Raw genomic sequence first — 9740 nt, forward strand, 5'->3', positions numbered from 1 at the left:
CTGAGTTTGTAGGTTCAGTTTTAAATGTGACATTTCATCTTAAAGCCATTCACTGCTTTTTCTCCCACCCCTTGCTTGCAGCCCCCTCAAAATCTTCTTGATTTCTCTTGTCCTTACCAGAAAACTTCAGCTGAAATCTGGGAGCAGATTTCCCAAGGGATTTCTCCGTGCAGCAAAGCTGTAGGTCCAGGTTCGTTGTCCTTAAAAAAATGATGCTCCTCCTTTGGTTTTGGCCAAATTTCTTCTTGGGAGGTGTGTTGGAGCCACGTTCTGTTTCTGAATAGCTGGGTTTGTAGTGAAAATACTGACAGGCTTTTAATTGCAGAGACACTAATGGCCCTAAGCTAAGCTGAGCTACTTAATCAGAGGTATTAAGAGATAAAGATGCAGCTGCCTGATGTCTTTGCAAGAGAATATAGGATCAGTGTGGCCTGACTGGGGGTCAGAGAGATAAAATACTATTTTTTTCCTCCTTTTGTGGGTTTTTTTTTCTCCCTCTTGTTGCTACCATAGGCACAGCCCTGTGGCTGGGGTGCTGCAGAGCCAGGACACCCCAGTGCTGTTGGGTTTCCTCTTCAAGTCGTGGGATGGAATGAGGAGGGCACACAGAGTAAAAGCTAAAGCAGGCTTGCCAAGGTGGCCTGAGGCTGTGCAGACATCTCTGCTCCTCCTGAAAGCCCAGCAGGTTGTTTGCATGGCCTTTTCTATAGTGACATAGGGAAAAAAAGAAAAAAAAAAAAAAGTGGCTGATGGTTTTGGTTTTAACATCTCCCTGGGTGTCCAAGTGAGGAGTGAATTCTGGTTCTCTTTGCTTGCTGCAGCATTTCTTGGGGCAGAGTTTAAATCCCTCACAGTCAAACTGGGCTACTGGGTCACCCCTTGGCTCAGCAAAGTGGGAAAAGTGGGATTGAGATCATCAGAGAAAAGTCACTGGTTGTGGCTGCTTTGGAAATCCAGGGCTGCCTCTCTAAACTGCCTAAGAAGTTAAATATTTGAAGTACATTTGAGGCTGAGGTTTCCTGGTGTCCATACCTCTTTGGAGACATTTTCCAGTGCCCCACCATTCTGTATTCCAGCACCTTTGCCAAAGCTTCCTGTCCGAGGGGTTTTGTTACAAAAGGACCTTAAAAAATAAAGGCAGGAAATCATTTGCACACTGTCTGATTTTCCTTTGAGGTGCCAGGTTGTGTGACCAGAAAGAGCTGAAGGATATTTCATGTGATGAAATCCTGGGAGCTGGGGGAGTAGCTGGGCTGGGAGATTTTCTTACTTAGATTCCAGAGCTCAGTGTACACCCAGCTGCATCTTCCCATTTATTTTGCAAGAATAACTGAGCAGCTGCCTTCAGCTGAGCTGTGTGCTCAGTGCAGCATCAGGAGATGTGCCCCAGTATCACTTGTTAGAGTAAAAATACAAAGGAAATGAGATTATTATTATTTTTTTTAAGCCATAAGAATCCATTTCCAACCATCCTGCATCCTCTGTTCGAATGGATGCCAACAGAGGGAGCTGTTAGATTTGGGATGTGCCAGCTCCTGGGCAGCTGAGGGATGCTGAGCCTTGTCCTGGCACAGCTGGAACAGCTGGCAGGGGGAGCAGGGATGCTCAGGATAGTTTGGTTGGCACAGCTGGAACATCTGGAGCATCTAGACCAGCCCAACCCCACCAAGGAGCAGCCCTGGCTGGTGGCTGTCACCATGGGAGTGTGGGGTAGGGGATCCCACAGGACCTGCTGGACCCAGGATGGGTTTTTCCTCCTCATTTGGCAGTTTTGGGGAATTGGTGTGGAGGAGGAAATGTTTGGGAGTGCACTTTAAAAGGAGAAGCAGGAACTAAGGGAATTTGGAAACCTCATCGGGGGGGTGGTGTAAGCAAGGAAATATCTTTAAGGCCTGCAGAGTCCACTGGGTTTCTCCTCAGGAAAAAACAAAACCCAGAAACAAATAGACCAAAAAACAAAACAAAACAAAACAAAAAAACCCAACAAAACCCAAAACAAAGCAAACAAAAAAACAAAGCAAAAAAGCTCCCCAAAACTCCCACAAAACAAAAAAACCCAAAAAAACCCCCAAGCCCAAACAAACCACAAACCCCCCCCAAACAAACAAAACCTACAAAAAGAAAAAAAAAAAAAAGAAAATGCAATGTGAAACCCATTTAACAGTAAGTAAATAGAATGCAAATTATCCTCAGCTTTTCCACTCCTTTTGCTGCTCTTCTAGAGGTGCAGACAACCTCTGATATTCACACTTGAGCTAATTTGCTCTGAAAATCTCCAAGAAGCCAGAAACCCACCTGAAACCCTGCCCTTTGCTTCATGTTATTCTGCAGCTGGTTAAAACCTGAGAGATTTAAATGAGCTCTGCCACTTCCCTGAAATTTTCCAGGGCTTCTCTGCCTGCCAGGCTGGATCCCATCTCCCTCTGGCCAAGCAGAGATGGTGCCAAAGGGACTGAGAATCTGGGACTTCAGGCTGCTTAACCCCAGGCACATTTTATTTTCCTGCTGTGGGTTGGAATCGATGGGCTCAGTTTGGATTTGGGTTGTTTGAGGTGTTTTCCAGAGCTGCCCCTGGAGCATTGGATGGATGCTGCTTGGTTGGAGTTTGCATTCAGATGGGATCAATAAATACATTCTAGCAGATGGAAAGCAAAACCCAGAAGGAAAAAAAAAAAAACAAGAAAAAAAGAAAAAGAAGGAAAGAAGAGGGAAAAAAAGGAGAAAAGAAGAAGAAAAAAGAAGAAAAAAAAAGAAAAAAAAGAGAAAAAAAAAAAAAGAAGAAAAAAAAAAGGAAAAAGAAAAGGAAAAAAGCACTCTATGGAGGAGAAAAGAAATAGCAAAGAGCACTTCTCACTCCTACTTTTGCCTTGAAACCACAAGCAGATGCTCTCACAGCAGAGACCTGATCTAACATCCAGCTCCCCACATGCCCCAAAGAAACCTTCCTCCTGCAAAGGGCACCTGGGACTGGAACAACCCAAATATCACCCTTTATTGCAGCTCTGACCTACAGCGTGGCACGTAATGAGGAATTTTCCATTTCCAGCTTTAATGCAATAATTAAGATCTTCATTAAGGGCTTTTTACAGTTGGACTGCTTGTAATTAAAAATGGGGTGCTGGGGGGTGGGTGGTGGCAGGGACTTGCAGACCATGGCATCAAACTCCTGCTGCCAGCAGCTTTAAGTGCTCTCCCCTTTTAATTCCTCTTTTGTTTCTTGCTTCAAAACAATTCCCCTGGGTCTGTCTGTGACTGTCCTCAGGAAAAAAACCACCTGAAAAACAGTCTTAGTTCCAACACATCCAACTTGGTTTTAAAACAGAGTTTTTCCCCTCTTCCAAAACCTCTCCAAAATCCCATTGCTCCAGGGATGCAGTTTTTGCAGGTGCCTCTGAGCAGAGAGATCTTCAGGGCTCCTTGTTTTGGGGCAGGATGCCCTGTCCAAGGGTTTTTGGGACACAGGATGAGCCAGGGACCCTAACTGGGGTTTTATGCTCCAGTTGGTTTCCAGACTGGTGTAGCTGCCTGCTCACACAGTTCTCCACCCCTGGGTTAAGGGAGGGTTTTAATCCAATCATGAAAATAGATGAAAACCCCACATAAACCCACATCTTCCAAAGTGTCTCAGCTGCTGGGATGCCACAGTCCTGTTAGCCAGTAATAGGATTTGGCCTCTTAAAGCAATGCTGAAACACTTGGAAAATGGTGTTCCCAAATCACCAGAATTTTTGCAAAGGATTAAAAATAAAAAAATAAAGATTTTGCTGAGGTAGTAGCTGCCAGAAAAGCTTCAGCTGATCCCTGGAATCCTTTCCCAAAGTGCTTTCCCCTGATCTGTACAACCAGCAGTGTCCTGGTGACTTGCTCTTGTTCTTCCAAACACAGCATTGGGCACCATCCCCTGGCACCCTGCCATTAATTATTCTCTAAGAAATCGTTTTTCATTTCAGCTCCAAAGGACAAAAAAAAAATATTAAAAAATAAAACCCCTCCTCATTTCCATGGGACACACTGGAAAGGTACACGTGTAGCAATTACCAGTAGGATTTTACACTAAGAATTAGCAACCTACTCACTCATGTCCTGTGTTCTCATTAAAGGCAAACTGGGGGGGGGGTTGACAGGGGATTTTCCTGTGCAACCATTCAGGCTCATTGCAGCTGTTAAATTCCTTTTGTAGTGGTTTCCCCCCTCCCTCTCTTACCCAGCCTCATGCAAACTCATTTATAATCTCTCCTGGGTACCTGCCTGAGTTCCAAGCAAGGGGGACACTTTTTAACACTCATCCTCAGGTGCCCAGAGTTGGTGCCTTTCTATTCTTTCCTTTTATTTTGCCCCCCACCCCCCAGAAAAACAAGACAAGAGCTGGCTCCTGCCCAGGAACCTGGTGCCACAGATTTCCTGCCTGCTCTCACTTTTCTGTATTTTTGCTGCTGCCATCAACCTTCTCCTCAGTGTATGCAGCTCCTCCCTGCCTCCTTCAGCATCTTCCCTTCTTCTCCTTCATCCCATGGTCCATTCTTCTCCCAGCCTCTCTCCATGAGCCCACAGAGCTGGTTTGGGGGAGCAGAGGAGGTCCCCATGTCCCCCAGGCTTAGGGGATGATGCTCCCTTTCCTTCTGCACCCCAGACCCTGGTTATTTAGCAAAATAAACCCCTAAACAAATAGTCATAACAGCCAGAGCAGAATCAGATATGAGATACGAGGTCTTTGGATGAGTAACTCATCCCTGATTAGTTTTATTTCATTTTATTTCATTCCATCTGAAATAACTGTGCTTCGAAAAGGGCTGGAGGTTGCACTTCCCATCCCAGGAGCCACAAGCTCAGGGTAAAACCTCTGCCCTTGTAATTTCATTTTACAGCAACCTCTAAGTAGGACATGCACAGCATCCAAGTGGGTGACTGTAGTGAAATGAGGCAACCAGGTGCCACTAATTGCCAGGGAGTGAGCACGAGCTTGTGTCAAGCCCACCTGTGCCTAATTAGGGTGAGTCCCCACTGCGCATGAGCAGGACCAGGGGGCCAATTAAAGGTAACCCTAATTAGGCACAGGTGGGCTTGACACAAGCTCATGCTCACTCCCTGGCAATTAGTGGCACCTGGTTGCCTCATTTCACTACAGGTGACCCCAGAAATGTTTGCATGGCCCTGGGCTGTCCCTCCAGGAGAAGCAATGCTGGCAGGAGAGGGGATGCTCTGCACTTGGAAAGGTTTGGATCCAGGGATCATGGCAAACCAGGTACTTATTTTATGAGAATTTTGTGGATGGAGTCAGCTGGAAGTACAAAATTCCAACGGAACTGATTTCTCACTTAAATGATGCAGACTGAAGGTATAAAACTATGGGGAAATTTGGAATCACCTCCAAATCAGTTTCTTTTTTTTTTTTTTTTCCTGGTTTGTGGCTCTGTGTTGAGCTGAGTGAAAACTTCAGCCCTGACATTGCCAGACTCTGGATGCTCTTTGTCCTCTGAGCTCTATCAATGACCAAGGGTTTCAGCAGCCTCAGATCATTTCAGTCTTTCCAGAAATGCACTGTGTAAATTTTGATTCAAGGAACTGATAAAATTACTGAATTCCAGAAACAGAGAGAGAGCACTGAAATTGAGAAAAACTTCCTGGCAGGTTTTGGAAATCTTACATTAGAGTTTGGAGTTGAAAAGTGGGAAATGTTTGGGAGACAAACCTGAATCACTGTGTTTTAAAGGCTAGAAACCATGCCTAAGAGAGCATCAGTCAGATGTATTACCCATGGGTTTAAAGGATATGGATAAAGCTGTTTAGGATAGAAACTGAACCAGAATAAATGTTGTTTCCCAACCAGATGTGCTAATTCACACACAGTTAAATGCCAAATTTGCCTGGCTGAGCCCTGCCTGGGTGGGTTGTGTCTGTGTGCTCTGTCCCAGCTAAAACACACACTGAACAGCCCTATGAAAACGTGGCTTGGCCATGTAACACCCAAGTGATGCAATTTGGGGTGTTACTGGTTGGGTTTGCTGTCTGGGGATGACAGCCCAAGCAAGGCAAATACTTCTGGGAGTGCCCCACATCTCTGGAAAACAAGAGGAATTTGGCTTTAGCACCTGCTTTTTCCTGGCAGGGTTAATGCACTGCCAACAATGACAACATGAGTTAAAAAATGGCATATTTTGGCATTGCTTGGGTGTTTGTAGGGGAATCTGTGCCACTGGGTGGGTCAGAACATGTTCCTGCTCTTGGGAAGAACAGCATTTTCCTCTCTTTTCCTTCCATGAAGTATCAGTTTTGATCCTTTTCTGATGGTGTCTGTTCATTCTCTCCCTCCCTCCCTCCTCCTCCTCTGTCTCCTCCTCCTTGGAGATTTCTGGATTAAAGAATAAAGCACAGAATTGATTTCCTGACTGTGCATTAGAGAGGATTATTCCAGGAGATTCATCCCTGTTTGGTGGATTAACATTTCCAGGGAAGGGCATCTCATCCAGTACTTCTCTTGACATATCCCAAAACTTCGTTTTCCCTTTTGAAGGCAAGGAGGAGCATCTGGAATAATGGCAGGAGAGAGTAGAAGTTCAGAGAACAGGTGCTGGAGCTTCAGGATCTTTTGGAACAGCAGCATTTCCCATAGAAAGAGATAAAGTGTGATTTCTGTGAACTCTGCCAACTCTTTCCTCTGCTCCTAATAAAGGAGAAAACCAGAGCCATGCCAGACAGACACAGAAGTCACTACCAGCCCCAGGGAATTCAGGAAGGAATCTCTGTCCCCACTTCCCATCACCTGCAGCCTCAGAGAGAGGAGCACAGCATCCCAACCAACCAGGAGCCTCTCCAATTAATCCATTTAGCCTCCAAACTCTGCACAAACCTGGCAGATCAAGGGCCTATTACTTTAGAAAACCAATTCCTGAAGCTTTTCCAGCAATGCCTGAATCTCAATTGCACTTCAGAGGTTAAGATCTAAAGCAGAGCTCAAGCTCCCTCCCTCCTGGAGGAGCCAGGGGTATAATTGAGCAGAAGAGGCAAAAACTCTTCCCAGGAGAGGTGGAGATGAGTCCAGCCCTAATTGAGACCTTGGAGAGAAGCCTTTAGATGTCAGCCCACCAGAAAAAACTGATTGCTCCTCAGTCATGCTTGGAGAAATCAGCTCCTCTTGCACTCAGCTGTAGCAGGGCTGGTGACAATCAATAGGAAAAAAGAAGAAAGGAATGAAAAAAAACCCCAAATTGTAGCAGGGAGGCAAAGAAAGCATTCAGAAAGGCTGCTTTATTCATCCCTGGAAATTTTCTCCCAGGTGCTTCCTCTGCTTGTGCTCTCACAAGGATCCAAAGCTTGCAAGGATCTCTGCAACCAGGCTGATAAAGATTTAAGTCTCAGCTGGACAGGGTGCTGGGACATCTCACATAACCAATAATATCAGAAAGGTTGGACCAGGTGATCCTTGAGGTCCAATCTGACATCCTAGGATTCCATGATAAACCACAAGGTCCCACAACCCTTCTGCTTAATTGCTAAAATACAAACCTAACAAATGGATTTGCATTTTCTTACAGCCAGCAGGAATCTGGAGGGATAACTTTTCCAGCTGATGCTCAGCACAGTAAGGACAGGAAGGCAGGAGGGCTCTGCAGAGGGACCTGGACAGACTGGAGAGTTGGGATGATCCCAATGGGATGAGGTTCAACATTCCAAGTGCCGGGTCCTGCACTTTGGCCACAACAACCCCATGGGGAGCTCCAGGCTGGGCACAGAGTGGCAGAAAGGGACCTGGGAGTCTGGATTGCCAGGAAGCTGAACAGGAGCCAGCAGTGTGCCCAGGTAGCCAAGAAGGCCAATGGCATCCTGGGCTGGCTCAGGAACAGCGTGGCCATCAGGTCCAGGGAAGGGATTCTGCCCCTGTGCTCAGCTCTGGTGAGGCCACAGCTTGAGTCCTGTGTCCAGCTCTGGGCCCCTCAGCTCAGGAAGGAGATTGAGGTGCTGGAGCAGGTCCAAAGGAGGCAACTGGGCTGGTGAAGGGATCCTGTGAGGAGAGGCTGAGGGAGCTGGGGGTGTTGAGGCTGGAGAAGAGGAGGCTCAGGGGAGACCTCATCACTCTCTCCAACTCCCTGAAAGGAGGTTGGAGCCAGGGGGGGGTTGGGCTCTTTTCCCAGGCAACTCTCAGCAAGACAAGAGGGCACAAAGGGTCTCAAGTTGTGCCAGGGGAGGTTTAGGTTGGAGCTGAGAAAGAATTTCTTTCTGGAGAGGGTGATCAGGCATTGGAATGGGCTGCCCAGGGAAGTAGTGGATTCTCCGTGTCTGGAGATCTTTCCAAAGAGCCTGGATGTGGCACTGAGTGCCATGGGCTGGGAACCACGGGGGGAGTGGATCAAGGGTTGGACTTGATGAGCTCTGAGGTCCCTTCCAACCCAGCCAATTCTATGATTCTATGACATTACCCAGTGTGTAATTCTCTCTCCTTGGGATGGTAAGTGCAGAATCATAACCTGACACAAAGAAAAACCACAAAGCAAATGGTTTATTTATTATTCCCATCACAGGATGTGCTGTTAGCTGATGCCTCCTGACCAACAGACACCCTGCTGAGCATTGGCTTGCTTGGCTTCAGATGGAAGCTTCAAGTTGAGACATGGATTAAAACATCTCTTTGTGGTCCATCATGTTCTCCTCCTTTTCACAGGAATTTCCATCTCCCCTCCTTATCCCCACAGCAGAAGAATCTCACACCAGCTCACAGTCTTTTTGCTTTCTGCAACAAATCACAGGAGGCCTCTGGGTACCTAAACAACAAGGATATTTGGGCAATATTTTCCTTCTCTCCCAGTTTCTTGTTTCCTGTCAATAACGCTTCCTGTCTAAAAGATTCCTCCCCCCTTCCCAAGGTCTGCCTGAAATTAAAAAAAAAATACAGCTTTAAAAATAAAATATTTGGGGTTCAATATGGATATACTCCACAGGAATTGCTTTGGGGTTTGTTTTCCAAGTGTTTCTGATGGAAAACTTCAACCAGATGGCGCCCGAGAGAGAGCCATCCCCTGGCACTTTGCATTTTTAGGGACTGATTCTAACTTAAGAACTCCAAAATAACCTCTTTCAGTCTGAGCATTAGCCCAGCCCTCACCAGCAGCCCTTTGGGCTGAGTAATTCAAACCCATACATAGGAAATTATTCCTTTTTTAACCTCAGAGGACAAACACACTGCTCCTGAGCTCTCAGATATTTGTGTGGGACCAAGAAGTCACCCAAGGACTTGTCCCTGCTGTGGTTTCACTGGAGGAAAGAGAGAGCAAGGGTGAGGGATGCAACACTCAGCCCTGGGAGTGGATGTGTCCCACCAGCAGCCTGGACTGGTCCTGAATCTTCCCCTCCAGGGGCAGCATCCCTTGCTTGGTAAATGATGCTCCAGTCTGAGGTGTCAAAAAGAAAGAAAGAAAAAAAAAAACCAACCCCAAACTAACACTTTAATTTTTTTCTTCTCCTTCCTAGTGATTTTTGACAAGCTGGAAGAGAGCAGGGGGAGAGGGAAAGGCTGGAGCATGTTTGATATACACTTTTGAGGGAGCTTTTACTTTATTCTGTTTAATTGAAAAGTGTTAACATCGTCCGACATGAATATTCAGCTGATGCCTTTTGGTGCTGTTCCAGGAGTTAGGATCCCTGTGATTCCACTACAGCTTCTCAGCACGGAGCCCTGTCAAAGCCAGAGTGACAGTGGGGAAGCTATTAATTGAAATAGCTTCATTAATTAGTAATTAACAGCAGGG

The sequence above is a fragment of the Calypte anna genome, chromosome 20, assembly GCF_003957555.1.
Source record: "Calypte anna isolate BGI_N300 chromosome 20, bCalAnn1_v1.p, whole genome shotgun sequence".
Taxonomy (NCBI): domain Eukaryota; kingdom Metazoa; phylum Chordata; class Aves; order Apodiformes; family Trochilidae; genus Calypte; species Calypte anna.